Raw genomic sequence first — 17,025 nt, forward strand, 5'->3', positions numbered from 1 at the left:
TAGCACTGGATACACGCAACTCCTTCTGTACAGCAAAAAACTATCAACATTAACATTAACATGGAACAGCCTACCCGTCAACCTAGACTCGCCAGAAACAGTCATCTCCTCCTTCACCTATTGTGTGTGTGTGTGTGTATTCACATAGTTGTGCTTTCAGGGGTTGAGCTCTGCTCTTTCGGCCCGCCTCTCAACTGTCAATTAACTGTTACTAACTACTGCTATTATTTTTTCCCCACACCACACACACACACACACACACACACACACACACACACACACACACACACATGGGAAGAAGATTGTAATCTTGATACTCTACAATCCCCCACCAAACAGTAGAAGGCCCAGGCAGGAGTACGAGGACAGCAACAAGACATGTATGGATGAACTGCAGAGGGCAGCAACTTTAGCGCATAGAATGAGAGCGAAGCTGCTGGTCATGGGGGACCTAAATCACGGAGAGATAGATTGGGAAACAAAGAATCCCCATGGCGGGGAGGAGACCTGGGGAGCGAAGCTGGTAGACGTTATTGACAGGAATTTCCTAACACAGCATGTGAAAGAAGATACTAGGGAAAGAGGAGGGGATACGCCCAGCCTATTAGATCTCATTATCACTCAGAATGTAGAAGACATCGAGCAGTTGGAACATGAAATACCACTAGGAGCTAGTGACCATTGTGTCCTAGCCTTTGACTACATGATGGAGCTTAAAATTGTGACGAAAGGACAAGAGGTCCGGGAAAGGAGACTTGATTACAGAAAAGGGGACTACAGAAGGATAAGGGACTACCTGGGAGAAGTGCAGTGGGAGGAAGAACTTAGAGGAAAAACAGTGCAAGGTATGATGAACCAAGTCATATTGAAATGCAAGGAGGCTGAAGATAGATTTATTCCAACAATAAAGGAAAAAAGCAGGAGGGAATATAATAACCCATGGTTTAATAGACAGTGTCAGGAAGCAAAGGTGAGAAGCAGGAGGGAGTGGAGGAAGTACAGAAGACAAAGGACAGAGGACAACAGGATTAGATGTAACAGAGCTAGGAATGATTACATTAACATAAGGCGAGTGTCGGAAAGAAATTATGAGAACGATATTGCAGTCAAAGCGAAAAAGCAACCAAAATTACTACATAGCCATATAAGAAGGAAGATGTCGGTAAATGACCAAGTGACAAGACTGAGGAAAACAGAAGGGGCATATACAGAAAGCGACAAGGAAATCTGCGAGGTACTGAATGCAAAATTCCATGGAGTGTTCACTACCGAGCCTGAGCAGCTCCCATTGTTAGAAGAGATTACCCAAGATGAAAGACTATCAGATATAGAGGTGACAGCAGAGGATGTAATGAAACAGTTGACAACACTGGATGCAAATAAAGCTGTTGGACCAGACAAAGTATCACCGTGGATACTTAAAGAGGCAGCGCAGGCTCTCAGCGTGCCTCTGGCAATGATCTTCAATGAGTCACTTATGTCGGGAGAATTGCCCAGTTGCTGGAAGGAGGCAAATGTCGTACCGATTTTCAAAAAGGGGGATAGGGAGGAGGCACTTAACTACAGACCCGTATCACTGACAAGCATCCCCTGCAAAATACTTGAAAGAATAATTAGGCTAAGACTTGTTGAGCACCTGGAGAGCATTGGGTTTGTAAACAAGCACCAACATGGGTTCTGGACAGGGAAATCATGCCTAACAAACCTTTTAGAATTCTATGATAAAGTAACAAGGATAAGGCAGGACAGAGAAGGCTGGGCAGACTGCATATTTCTTGACTGCCAAAAGGCCTTTGATACGGTACCGCACATGAGACTGCTATACAAACTTGAGAGGCAGGCAGGAGTAAGCGGAAAGGCCCTAGTATGGGTGAAGAACTACCTAACAGGAAGGAGCCAGAGGGTAATGGTAAGGGGCGAAAAGTCGGACTGGCGAACAGTAACAAGTGGAGTACGTCAAGGATCGGTGCTGGGACCAATCCTCTTTCTAATTTACGTAAATGATATGTTTACAGGAGTGGAGTCATACATGTCAATGTTTGCAGATGACGCAAAATTAATGAGAAGAGTTGTGACAGACGAGGATTGTAGGATCCTCCAAGAGGACTTAAACAGGCTGCAGAGATGGTCAGAGAAATGGCTACTGGAGTTTAACACCAGTAAATGTAAAGTTATGGAAATTGGATCAGGTGACAGGAGACCAAAGGGACAGTACACAATGAAGGGGAACAGCCTACCTGTAACGATTCGAGAAAGAGACCTGGGAGTGGATGTGACACCTAATCTAACTCCTGAGGCACATATAAATAGGATAACGACAGCAGCGTACTCTACACTGGCGAAAATTAGAACTTCATTCAGAAACCTAAATGAGGAAGCTTTTAGGGCGCTTTACACTGCCTACGTGAGACCCGTCTTAGAGTATGCCGCGCCATCATGGAGCCCCCACCTGAAGAAACACATAAAGAAACTGGAGAAGGTTCAGAGGTTTGCGACGAGGCTTGTCCCAGAGCTACGAGGGATGGGATATGAAGAGCGGCTGAAGGAACTGAACCTTACGACACTAGAGAAAAGAAGGGAGAGAGGAGATATGATAGGGACATATAAAATACTCAGGGGAATTGACAAAGTGGAAATAGATCAAATGTTCACACGTAATAATAACAGAACGAGGGGACATGGGTGGAAACTGGAAACTCAGATGAGTCACAGAGATGTTAGGAAGTTTTCTTTTAGCGTGAGAGTAGTAGAAAAATGGAATGCACTTGGGGAACAGGTTGTGGAAGCAAATACTATTCATACTTTTAAAACTAGGTATGATAGGGAAATGGGACAGGAGTCATTGCTGTAAACAACCGATAGCTAGAAGGGCGGGATCCAAGAGTCAATGCTCGATCCTGCAAGCACATATAGGTGAGTACATATAGGTGAGTACACACACACACACACACACACACACACACCCAGGAAGCAGCCAGTGACAGCTGACTAACTCCCAGGTACCTATTTACTGCTAGGTAACAGGGGCATAGGGTGAAAGAAACTCTGTCCATAGTTTCTCGCCGGCGCCCGGGATCGAACCCAGGACCACAAGATCACGCGTCTAGCGTGCTGTCCGCTCAGCCGCCGGCGCCTGTGTGTGTGTGTGTACTCACCTAATTGTGCTTGTGGGGGTTGAGCTCTGGCTCTTTGGTCCCGTCTCTCAACCGTCAATCAACAGGTTCCTGAGCCTAATGGGCTCTATCATATCTACACTTGAAACTGTGTATGGAGTCAGCCTCCACCACATCACTTCCTAATGCATTCCATTTGCCAACCACTCTGACACTAAAAAAGTTCTTTCTAATATCTCTGTGGCTCATTTGGCCGCTCAGTTTCCACCTGTGTCCCCTAGTGCGTGTGTCCCTTGTGTTAAATAGCCTGTCTTTATCTACCCTATCAATTCCCTTTAGAATCTTGAATGTGGTGATCATGTCCCCCCAACTCTTGTCTTCCAACGAAGTGAGGTTTAATTCCCGTAGTCTCTCCTCGTAGCTCATACCTCTCAGCTCGGGTACTAGTCTGGTGGCAAACCTTTGAACCTTTTCCAGTTTAGTCTTATCCTTGACTGGATATGGACTCCATGCTGGGGCTGCATACTCCAGGATTGGCCTGACATATGTGGTATACAAAGTTCTGAATGATTCTTTACACAAGTTTCTGAATGCCGTTCGTATGTGGGCCAGTCTGGCATATGCCGCTGATGTTATCCTCTTGATATGTGCTGCAGGAGACAGGTCTGGCGTGATATCAACTCCCAAGTCTTTTTCTTTCTCTGACTCCTGCAGACTCCTGCTGACTCCTACATACACACATGTATGTATGTATGCATGCATGTATGATGTATGTATGAATGTATGCATGTATGTATGTATGTATGTATGTATGTATGTATGTATGTATGTATGTATGTATGTATGTATGTATGTACTCACCTAATTGTGCTTGCGAGGGTTGAGCTCTGGCTCTTCGGTCCCGCCTCTCAACTGTCAATCAATGGGTGTACAGGTTCCTGAGCCTATTGGGTTCTATCATATCTACACTTGAAACTGTGTATGGCACAGTATAGCACAGTTCATACACAGTCAACTGTGTATGAAACAGCCTCCATCACATCACTTCCTAATGCATAATGGATCATGTTGCATCAAGCACCTGGTGCATTTGTGCAATTCCTTGAGGCGCTTTATCCTAGTATTTATCCTTTATCCTAGACCGGGAGCCGGTCGGCCGAGCGGACAGCACGCTGGACTTATGATCCTGTGGTCCCGGGTTCGATCCCGGGCGCCGGCGAGAAACAATGGGCAGAGTTTCTTTCACCCTATGCCCCTGTTACCTAGCAGTAAAATAGGTACCTGGGTGTTAGTCAGCTGTCACGGGCTGCTTCCTGGGAGTGGAGGCCTGGTCGAGGACCGGGCTGCGGGGACACTAAAGCCCCGAAATCATCTCAAGATAACCTCAAGATAGTAAAGCGATCAGGAAAGGCTTGACACTGATAAACGGTAGGTATGTATGTATGTACTCACCTATTTGTACTCACCTATTTGTGCTTACGGGGTTTGAGCTCTGGCTCTTTGGTCCCGCCTCTCAACTGTCAATCAACTGATGTACAGGTTCCTGAGACTATTGGGCTCTATCATATCTACACTTGAAACTGTGTTTGGAGTCAGCCTCCACCACATCACTGTCTAATTCCAAGTTCCAAGTTCCATTGAACCCTAGAACAGGTAAGCTGGGGATGGAAGGCTGGGACGAGGCTGGGGCGAGGATGCGGAAAGCTTGGACAGGGAACAGGTTACGAGTCGGAAGATGGAGATACAGATCGGTGGCCCAACCACCGTGTATAAGACTTGCAGCTGACGCTGTGGCTTGGTGGTAGGGTGGATTTCTCTTGGTTGTTCGCAGATGTGTTTTGCAGGAGGCCGGGCAGATCGTCCGCTGGTCTTGATCTTGTGTCAAGTTCATCATCATCTTGTGCTTCTTCTTCGACTGTGCCTTGCTGCGCATTGACATGACCATTCTGTCGTTGGCGACCAGCGTGGAGATCTCCATGAGAAGATCTTGGATATCGTAGGCGTTGAATTGCTGGTGTGTCGATGGTGCTCCTACTGAGATTTCCTTGTCTGAAGAGTCTGAGGCGTCGTCTGTAGCCGGTGGATTTGACATCTGTTGCACCATCCGGGCGAGACCCTAGTGTCTTGTGGTCGCAGATGCAACTGCACTGGGAGCGAGGGTAGAGGCGTTAGTAGGTGAGGAGAGTACTTCGGCGAGCACGGTGGCCGAGATAGTGATGGTAGAAACGTAGGTAGTTGGAGATAAAGGTGTCACTGTTTGTGCAGACTGGTTCGTAGTTGGTGTTGGAGTTTGGGTGGCGATCGTACTCATGGATGTCCGTATAATCGTCTCTGAGGTGAAAGTGGAGGCGGCGAGGCTGGCTTCAGGAGTGATGATTGGGTCCAGGCCATTGGCAAGGTACACTGAACTTCAGTTCGTCACTGAACTGTTAAGTTCAGTGACGACCTGGCGGTTATCTGATCCGGCGAGCCTTTCATCTAGGAGAATCAGACCAGGAATAATGATGTCGTGGGAAGCGAAGGGCTAGAAGGGTGCTGATTGGTAGAGTTCCCCAGTGGGAAGGCCGCGTTGTCTGGTGTGTGGGACCCCTGTTTGGTAGAACTGGGAAGTCTTCTGGTTGGTCGGCGAGAGCTGAGGTGGAGGAGGTGGTGATGGAGGCGTCGGCGGTGGTAGAGGAGGTTTTTCCCTGTCTTGAGGTTATCTTGAGATGATTTGGGAGTTTAGCGTCCCCGCGGTCTGGTCCTCGACTAGGCCTCCTTTTTGTTACCCCCCCCCCCCCCCCCCCCGCCAGGAAGCAGCCCGTAGCAGCTGTCAAACTCCCAGGTATCTATTTACTGTTAGATAACAGGGGCATCAGGGTGAAAGAAACATTTTGCCCATTTGTCTCCGCCTCCACCGGGTATCGAACTCGGAACCTCAGGACTACGAATCCAAAGCGCTGTCCACCCAGCTGTCAGGCTCCCTATAGGCACCAGGCTCAGATTTCTTGAGTTCGGGCTGTTGCTGGCTGATTTCCTATGTACAGGGACAGTGTTACACCCCAAACATCTTGGTAGCAGAAGTAAAACACAACTGTCTATATGACAATATTAATTTACTGTATGATGGGGAACAAAAGCACACAACATGCTACAAAATAATCGTCCAGAAATATCTTTATAACACAATGGGGTGAAATAACAACTCTAAGCACTGATCACTGACAATATTATACAAGATAGATGGCATATAATATGAATAACTGTCTGACCAGACTGAATAACAAACACATTGAACATAAACAGTAACCAAACAGACTTGTCTAAGCAACACGCCCAGCCAACTCCATCCACCAGAAACTACTAACGCATCACAAGCCTCGACGCGTGGCGTCCACACAGTTACCAAAATATATCACATTCGAATTCATTCCGACACTGAAATACTGAGAATAATCACTCCGAACACAAATATAAACATTATTATGTACACTTAGCATAATACAGAAAACTAATTAATATAAAAAGAATACAAAGAAATAATTACAGGACTGGTCAGTGATGTAAACTTGGTCACGATGCGCGCACCACTGCTGGTGAGAAACTTCCTTATATGGTCGTGTCCACCAGGAGACGCCATACTCACTCCTGTCAATCATGATACACCCACAAGATATATAAAAGAATACTATCACTATTGACACATGACAGCATGACACAAGTACATAACAAAATACTCATATAGTAAACATAATAGTGTGCAATTTCGTCCTACCAATAAACTGAGTGGTGAAAATATGTAATTATTTCTTTCTTAGTAAGAATCATGTAATTATCTGATTCGTAACAGACAGTGGAAGGAAATCGCGGGGTAGACACCTTTACAAAGCAGGCAGCATCGAAAGTCTGACTTGAAATCTGCATAGTGAGGGTCCTTGGCACAGAGGCTGCATTTCTGAGTGGACTGCTGACCCTTGTTGGTGGAGTGAAAGGACTTTTAGCACCTGAAGCACTGTTGAATCTCGTAGATAAGTTCCTTTTTAACTCGGTAAGGTGGTACTTTGATGCTAAGGCATTTGAGTCCATGTGTGGAGGCTGCGTGTCTCCGGCTAGTGAGATGAGGTGAGTTTCAAGGTTGGGAGCTTGAGTTTCTTCATATTGTCGACCTTTTTTCGAGACTCTATGCTGGCAAAGATGTCTTGAATTGGGTTGTCCGTGAACCACTGGCTGGTCTCGTTGATAAAGACCGTTCTTGCGGCCCTGAATTGGCGTGGGAGATGGGTTTTGAGGTTTGATTTGCGTGAGGTCATGGCGGTCGGGCATGAGCCTTTCCAGGTCCTCCTTGCTCTCGAAGTAGAGTACATAGTCTGTTCCTTGATGGCTGATGTCGACGGGCGTAAAGCCTGCAAGATTTTTTGGAGATCCTCAGGAGGTCGTTCATGTCGAATACATGGCCGTCGAGTGGGGTAAGCCAGACCTTGAAGCGCTTGTGACGCATTGTAGTGCAAGCAGCGCCCAACGTTCAGCTGACACCCCCCTCAACTGGTCGCTGTGCCGATGGATGAACGTTGGTATGTGAAAGGTGATCTAATGGACAATACACATAACTGGAGAAGGCCTTCCATCACTTCCCGATATAAGAAACCAAGATGGGAGTGGGGCTGTCCTTTTTTAGTAAAGCGTCAGCTTATTCTGAATGAGCGTTCATTTAGGCCCCTTAACTCGACGTTTGGTTCATCCTACAGCGCCAGTTCTGCTTACCAAAAATGGCCCACTAGATACTCAGATTAGTCGCCGAAGCTTCAGCGTTCAAGCAAGCTCCGCATCTCACCCAGTGTCTGGATCTTGTGATCTGTGATGATGTTCATGCTATTGTTCACTTTACTATACCATCAAGGACTCGAACCAACGTCTGAAATACGATGACGTCACTGTAGTCACCCGGCAAACACTGCTCATTACTAGGACAGTCACACACGATGACGTCACAATAACCGGACATATCTTTGAGAACATCTTTAGAGCAGAACGGTGGGCTCGAACACACGTCTTTGTTCAACCCAGATGCGTTCCTTAACCCACAGACCAAGATATGCTGAAGATTACTCTAAGAATTTAGAGGTACCAAGGTGATGCCAAATCTAGAATATCCTAGATATTCTAGGATAAAATCTAGAATATCCAAATCCAGAATATCCAAGGGAGCCGGTCGGCCGAGCGGACAGCACGCTGGACTTGTGATCCTGTGGTCCTGGGTTCGATCCCAGGCACCGGCGAGAAACAATGGGCAGAGTTTCTTTCACCCTATGCCCCTGTTACCTAGCAGTAAAATAGGTACCTGGGTGTTAGTCAGCTGTCACGGGCTGCTTACTGGGGGTGGAGGCCTGGCCGAGGACCGGGCCGCGGGGACACTAAAAAGCCCCGAAATCATCTGAAGATAACCTCGAGATAACCTCTTAGAAGTAGCTGCCTAGCAATCAACTGACTTTTATTTTAATTTGTACAATAAATAATAGTTTTATGTGTTAATGTTACTAAATATTTTGCCGTGAATATAGGTTTCAAATTATCTGAGATATATATTCGGTGGTTGCAAGATCATATCTAAAAAATCACATGGTCATCAGAGGGCTTGCTGAAGAGTGGAAGGCACTGGTGTTGGTTGACGAAGGAGCAACGTACTCTAAGAGAGAGGCGACGGACCCGTCGCGCGCGAGGCCTGAGCCAGCACTGCTGAAGGTCTTCTGGGGCGATGCTAGGACCACCTGTCGTGCACTGCTCCTTGACCTCACCGCTAGCAGTAACAATACTCCCCACCAACCATCCAGGTACTGTTCATGGTGCAACACTCCCCACCCACCATCCAGGAACCGTTCATGGTGCAACACTCCCCACCCACCATCCAGGAACCGTTCATGGTGCAACACTCCCAACCCACAAGCAGTGGTACTGTTAACACTGCAACACTCCCCACTCACCATCCAGGCACTGTTCAAGATGCAACTTTCCCCATACACCAGGTAGGGACTGTACATGGTGCAACATTTCCTACCCACCACCCAGGTACTGTTTACACTGTAACACTCTCAACCCACCATCCTGGTAATGTTAATGCCGCAACACTCACCACCCACTATCTTCGTATTGTTGACACTGCAACACTCCCCACCCACCATCCTATTATTGTTCACACTGCAACACTCCCCACCCACCATCCTGTTACTGTTCATGTTGCAACACTCCCCACCCACCATCCTGGTACTGTTCATGTTGCAACACTCCCCACCCACCATCCTGGTACTGTTCATGTTGCAACACTCCCCACCCACCATCCTGGTACTGTTCATGTTGCAACACTCCCCACCCACCATCCTGGTACTGTTCATGATGCAACACTCCCCACCCACCATCCTGGTACTGTTCATAATGCAACACTCCCCACCCACCATCCTGGTACTGTTCATGTTGCAACACTCCCCACCCACCATCCTGGTACTGTTCATGATGCAACACTCCCCACCCACCATCCTGGTACTGTTCATAATGCAACACTCCCCACCCACCATCCTGGTACTGTTCATGTTGCAACACTCCCCACCCACCATCCTGGTACTGTTCATGATGCAACACTCCCCACCCACCATCCTGGTACTGTTCATAATGCAACACTCCCCACCAACCATCCTGGTACAGTTTGCACTACAACACTCCCCACCCAGTGTTGAGCCGGTCGGCCGAGCGGACAGCACGCTGGATTTGTGATCCTGTGGTTCTGGGTACGATCCCGGGCGCCGGAGAGAAACAATGAGCAGAGTTTCTTTCACCCTATGCCCCTGTTACCTAGCAGTAAAAAAGGTACCTGGGTGTTAGTCAGCTGTCACGGGCTGCTTCCTGGGGGTGGAGGCCTGGTCGAGGACCGGGCCGCGGGGACACTAAAGCCCCGAAATCATCTCAAGATAACTTCAAGATAACCCACCATCCATGTACTGTTCATGGTGCAACACTCCTCACAAACAATCCTGGTACTTTTCATAATGCAAAACTCACCACCGTCCATCCGGGTACTGTTTTTGATGCAACACTCCCCACCCACCATCCTTGTACTGTTCACACTGGAACACTCCCCACTCATCATCCTGGTACTGTTCGAGCTGCAAGACTTCCCACCTACCATCCCACCTAATACAATAATATATTGTATTAGCACTGTCTAGTACCAGGATAATACATCCTGGTACTGTTCATGGTGCTACAATCCCCTCTCACAATCCGGGTACTCTTCACAATGCAATACTCACCACCACCATCCTGGTACTGTTCATGCTGCAACACTTCCCTCCCGGTATCCTGGTACTGTTTACACTGCAACACTTCCCACCCTGTAGGTCGGCCGAGCAGTAGGGGAGCCGGTCGGTCGAGCGGACAGCACGCTAGACTTGTGATCCTGGGTTTGATCCCAGGCGCCGGCGAGAAACAATGGGTAGAGTTTCTTTCACCCCATGCTCCTGTTACCTAACAGTAAAATAGGTACCTGGGTGTAAGTCAGCTGTCACAGGCTACTTCCTGGAGGTGGAGGCCTGGTCGAGGACCGGGCCGAGGGGACACTAAAAAGCCCCGAAATCCTCTCAAGATAACCCTACCATCCTGGTACTGTTCATGATGCAACACTCCCCACCCTACCATTCTGGTACTGTTCATGATGCAACACTCCCCACCAACCATCCTGGTCAGCAATGAGTCAAAATTGTAGAGGAGCAGGCAGGATGTATTCATCCTCCTGTTTGACATAGGCCTAGGCCTAAGGTCTGGTCTTCAGTGCGCCAAATAGGTCAGCTACAGCGGCACTAAGTGTGCACCGCCCCTCCTACCAACTGTGGTAGGCCCTGGATGTGTGGATTGGCCAGAAATTAAGGCAGTAATTGTCAATGTGGCAATATCGAGGCTTGGTGAGGGGAGAGTTGTGAGGTAGGTTGGGCCGCCTCGCGGTACCTGAAGCCTCGGGCACCCGGCGTGTGAAAAATAGTCTTTGTGCCCTCCCTACCCAAGGTCGCGGTTTGTGTGAGCGACTAGTGTGTTTACAGAGAGACTGCCAGGACACCCCATATAGTGCCCCTACACTACGTGTGAGTGTAAACCTTGTGCCTTGTAGGTGTCTATATGTACATATGTGTGTGTAGGTTAGAGTGCAGTGTTGAAGACATACCACCTAACAACACATGAAGTGAGCCGCAGCAAATAGATGGTTGACACGAGGAGTAAGACTTTATGACAAGTGACTTTGGCTGGTGTGCCCGTGTTACGAACCCGGATCCAGCGTCCGATCCCGGAGCAGTCACGACCGCGCCATCTGTGGGTCAGCTCCCGAAACCCCCACCAAATGGACGACGACACCTGGAGAGGGCGACGTGTACTAGCTACGAGGGTCAGTTTCCAGTCCCGTTCAGCACTCTACACCGCCGCTGCTGACCTCTGGTGAGGTGGTGCTCGGACACCAGCGCCATCTATGGAGTGGATAGGTGGGCGTTTGTGTCTGAGCCCGTAAGTGAGGTGCCTTAGTGTGTCCCAGTTATTGATGACGTGTCTGCTTACAGAGTCGACCTGGGACTACTGTGATGAGAGTTGAGTCAGTCTACCCGAGGCAGCCAGTCTCCGAACCTTGAGCTTTGCTGCAGCAGTTGTGAAGTCGTCCCCCGGAAGAACACTGTGGTGTGTTACCCTGCCAGTGGAGTGGCAGTTGAAAGGATCGTCGTTCCCGGGACCGATTGCTGGAGACGTTTATCCACTGGGGTATTGAGGACAGGAGAGTGATTTGTGATATCACACGAGGCTCCTGTCCAGGGCGTTCCCCTTAATTCGTTCGTGGAGTGGCCTGACCAGCCTTGCTGTTCCGGAACCTGCCAGCACACCAGCTGGCAGGTTCCGGAACAGGCAAATCTTCCGGCAAATCTTCTGTTCTTCCGGGGGGTCGTCCCCCCGGAAGAACACTGTGGTGTGTTAGCCTGCCAGTGGAGTGGCAGTAAGAGGATTTACCCGGGACCGACTGTTGGAGACGATCATCCACTGGGGTATTGAGGACAGGAGGGTGATTTGTGATATCACACGAGGCTCCTGTCTAGGGCGTTCCCCTTTTATCGTTCGTGGAGTGGCCGTACCAGCCTTGGTGGCTCAGAACCTGCCAGCAGACCAGCTGGACGTGTGGTTGACGGCCTCCACGACGGTGCCCCCAGTGGACCTGTGTTTTGGCTGACCTGTGGCCAGGGTAGGCTCAACTTCTTTGGATATTTCATTGTGTGGCCACGAAGAAGCACCAAGGACTCAGCACCGAGAGTTGTGGCACCAGCGTCTTCAGCAGAAGACAACGATTATGGATTAATCCCCTTGTCTAGTATTAATACCCCTCCCCCTTGTGCACTCATTTATTTTATATATTTAAACGGTGATGGTAATAATTATAATATTAAGTTCTTAACTTTCTTTCCCTACTCCCTTTTAAGTTACTTGCGTCACGGATCTCATCCCTTGATAGCCACTACTGGCTTGGGAACGGATACATATATCTTCCTCTAACAACATCAGAGTAAGGACCCCGTTGCGTCCCGAGAGGGCCGTAACATAATTGGCATCCCCAGCGGGATCCGTCTCCTTGTTAAGTATGTTTGACAGGGGTGGTAAAGTGGCGTAATCCCTGTATATAATTCCCCCTGTGTGAGACGATTGTGACGTTATACGTCCTGTGCGGTGCTCAAGAGTGACTAAGTGCGATATTGTGCAGTGTGATGCTCGCTGTGATTAAGCGATTAGGTGCAATATTGACTAATGCGGTGCTCAGTGATTCAGTGTAATATTGTAGAGCGAAGTGTTCGCTTGGATTCAGCGCAATATTGGGTAGTGCGGTGCCCGAAGTGATTACGTGCAATATTGGCAAGTGCACTGTTTGGTGCGATAAAGTGCAATATTGACGTAGAACAGTGCTCGGTGCGTTAAGTGCTAACGTGAAAGCGGTGTGTTAAGTGCTAGTTGAGTGTTCCATCTGTGACAATGGCAGAAAAAGCTACCATCGATGATCTGGACGATGTTCAGGCTTTTCTGAACAGAGTGGACTGTCTTGCCAGATTAAAATATCTGAGCAAACCAGAGCTTGTACTAGTGAGCGCCTACCTGGAGATCAAGATCCGTGCCAGTGATTCCCGTGTGGAGATCTTGTCCAAGGTTCACCGGCACCTGAAGGCAGAAGAGAAACAGGAAGGCGAGACTCCTAGTACAAGGGAAGGTGAGGAAATAGCTTCCACAGAAAAGGAAGATAAGGGCAGTGACATTGACAGTGATGCAGGTGAGCTTAATATCAGCTTCCTAACAGTCAAAATGCGTGCCCTAGAGATCAATCGCGAGATAGAGTGGAAGAAGTTAGAATTAGAACGAGAATTAAAAGATAGAGATGGAGATGAAAGATAAGGAAATGGCGATGAGGCGTTTAGAATTGGAAGAAAGGAAAGAAGAACGAGAAAGAGAAGAGAAACGAGAAAGAGAAGAACGAGAAAGAGAAGAGAGACGAGAAAGAGAAAGAGAAGAGAGACGAGAAAGAGAAAGAGAAGAACGAGAAAGAGAAGAGAGACGAGAGAGAGAAGAACGAGAAAGAGAAGAGAAACGAGAGAGAGAAGAACGAGAAAGAGAAAGAGAAGAGCGAGAGAGAGAAGAGAAACGAGAAAGAGAACAGCGAGAGAGAGAGGAAAACGAAAGACAGAGACAACATGAACTAGAAGTATTACGATTAGGCGGTGGTCGGAGGCCAACAACGGACACCAGCGGTTTCGATCCGGTAAGGAACATCAAAATGGTCCCCAAATTCAATGAGAGGGAAGTTTTAAAGTTCTTTGCAGCCTTCGAGAAAGTCGCTGCCTCTTTGGAGTGGCCAAGGGAGAATTGGGCCATCATGATACAGTCAGTCTTGACTGGGAAGAGGGAAGTTTTAAAGTTCTTTGCAGCCTTCGAGAAAGTCGCTGCCTCTTTGGAGTGGCCAAGGGAGAATTGGGCCATCATGATACAGTCAGTCTTGACTGGGAAGGCCCAAATCGCCTACTCTACGTTATCCCTTGACGACTCCGGCGATTACGACAAGGTGAAGAAGGTTGTGCTCATGGCGTACCAATTGGTACCTGAGGCGTATAGGCAAAAGTTCAGAAACCTGAAGAAGACCTCAGAGCACACTTTCACCGAATTCGCTACAATCAAGGAGCGACTTTTTCAAGAATGGTGTGCCTCTCGGAAAGTGGAGACCAAGGAAGACCTTGAGCAGCTGATCCTGCTCGAGGACTTCAAGGATTGTTTGTCTGGAGACCTCAAGACATACTTAGAAGAGCAGCAGGTAGAGACCTTGAGTGCAGCAGCCACCATGGCTGAGGAATACATCCTGACTCATAGGCCATCTGCTAAGTACGTCCCAAGGAATTACCAGCGCCGGTTCGACAGACCTCATGATGAAGAGGAAAGACCCATCCCACAAAGTGCTAAGAAGACGCCCCCAAGTAGCCCTCGAAGAACAAGTCCTAGCAGTCCGAAACACCGGAGCCCGAGGAGGAATATGGTGTGCTGGACTTGTGGGCAGAAAGGGCATATAGCTGCTAGGTGCCGAGGCAGAAGAGGTGGCAGCGCACGTAGGGAGGTGATGTTGATGAGCTGTGTAATATCACCAGCAGGAAGCCAGTCGACGACGACGCAGGAAGAACCCAGATTGTTTTCCCCTCACACTTCAGGCGGGTATGTATCGAGTGATCATACTGGTAGATCAGTTGTAGTGCTCAGAGATAGTGGAGCAGCCCAGTCCCTGATCGTGAAGAGCTCGTTACCCGAGGGAGTAAGTGTGGTTGGGAGACCAGAGGTTGTCCTGGTTGGGTTTCCTAGGACGCAGTACATCGCCCCCTTAGTGCCAGTACATCTTGACTCGCCTTATTTCAGCGGCACATGTGAGTTGGCAGTAGTCGATACCCTCCCTGTGGCTGGGATTGACGTGGTACTAGCCAACGACTTGGTGACCGATTGGAGCACCAATCATCCCAAGATAGCGGACGAGTCAGCCAGAACAGCAAGGTCTGAGGTAACGACGGGCCATGGTAATGTCCAGGTAGAGACAGACCCGGATTTGAACATGTCTAATTTGTCCTCTCATCCGCAGATCGACAGTATTCTAACAGTGTCTCCTAATTCTCTCGACAAGGAACATGAGGTTACGATGGCAGAAGTACCCGAGCAAGAAGAGAGGCCTTGTGTGCAAGCACCCACGGATACCGAAGAGTCTGGAGTGAAGGCACCTGTGTACTTGCAGCCTGGCAAAGTATAATGTATGCTGAACCGGCCAGAGATTTCCCAGACGTCGGAGGAATGTGAGGTATGTGCAAAGGTTCTAGTGCCCTCTTTGGTCCAAACCAGGCTAATGGATATAGCCGGTTATGGTCATGAAAGGCTCGGGAAGCTTATCCCTCAATTGGCCCCATGTTTCTTAGCGATATTTTGTTTGATGCTCGTATGTGTTCCCAGTGTTCTCAGTAAAGATCAGTGGACGACCCAAAGGATGATGGCTCCCTTGAACATCGCGAAGAGGTCCCAGGGATTGGAGATTTGTACTGCAAGTGTTGCAGTTGAAGAAGGGACCTGGAAGGTAATGGTAGATACAGGAGGTACGAGAAATGATAATATGAGTGACTGTTTCCGACAGGTTGACACCCCCCGCGTGATTGCTGAGCCTCAATACAGCGTTATACGGAACGTTGGTCGACCTGACGTGGGCAGAGCGAATGCCATCTGCGACGTACGAACAGCCCCGTTGGGACTAGGTGTGGACCTAGTAGAGTATGCTGTAAGTACTGTTTTACCCGCAGTCGCTGTCACTCTGAATTATCAGACTCCTGTATTCCAGGTTCCTGTCTCCCTGAAGGACTACCGGACCGGCACCAGAAATGCCGTCTGTGACCAGCCATCATCGGTGCCACGACATAGGGAAGTGTCGAGTCACCCCAGATCGTGTCTACACGGATCCTTACTAGAGAGGTGTGAGATGATGCCTCTGCTTGACATCGCAGTGGGGACGTGGAAGATTACGTCAGGCAGGTCATCGCCTGCCATTTTCAAGTTCCCTTTGTGCCAGGGTTTCTCAGTAGAAAAGTTCTGTGGACAAGACAGCCTCATCACTCCAGTTCATAGTATAAGTAAGTCCATTTGGAGATGTGTCGCCATACTAATTTGGTTTGTGTCTCTTTTTATAGAACCCCAAACCAAATTCTTTTTGGTGGGGAGGTGTTACGAACCCGGATCCAGCGTCCGATCCCGGAGCAGTCACGACCGCGCCATCTGTGGGTCAGCTCCCGAAACCCCCACCAAATGGACGACGACACCTGGAGAGGGCGACATGTACTAGCTACGAGGGTCAGTTTCCAGTCCCGTTCAGCACTCTACACCGCCGCTGCTGACCTCTGGTGAGGTGGTGCTCGGACACCAGCGCCATCTATGGAGTGGATAGGTGGGCGTTTGTGTCTGAGCCCGTAAGTGAGGTGCCTTAGTGTGTCCCAGTTATTGATGACGTGTCTGCTTACAGAGTCGACCTGGGACTACTGTGATGAGAGTTGAGTCAGTCTACCCGAGGCAGCCAGTCTCCATACCTTGAACGTTGCTGCAGCTGTTGTGAAGTCGTCCCCCCGGAAGAACATTGTGGTGTGTTAGCCTGCCAGTGGAGTGGCAGTAAGAGGATTTACCCGGGACCGACTGTTGGAGACGATCATCCACTGGGGTATTGAGGACAGGAGGGTGATTTGTGATATCACACGAGGCTCCTGTCTAGGGCGTTCCCCTTTTATCGTTCGTGGAGTGGCTGTACCAGCCTTGGTGGCTCAGAACCTGCCAGCAGACCAGCTGGACGTGTGGTTGACGGCCTCCATGACGGTGC

The sequence above is a fragment of the Procambarus clarkii genome, chromosome 78 (genome assembly GCF_040958095.1).
Source record: "Procambarus clarkii isolate CNS0578487 chromosome 78, FALCON_Pclarkii_2.0, whole genome shotgun sequence".
NCBI classification, from domain to species: Eukaryota; Metazoa; Arthropoda; class Malacostraca; order Decapoda; family Cambaridae; genus Procambarus; species Procambarus clarkii.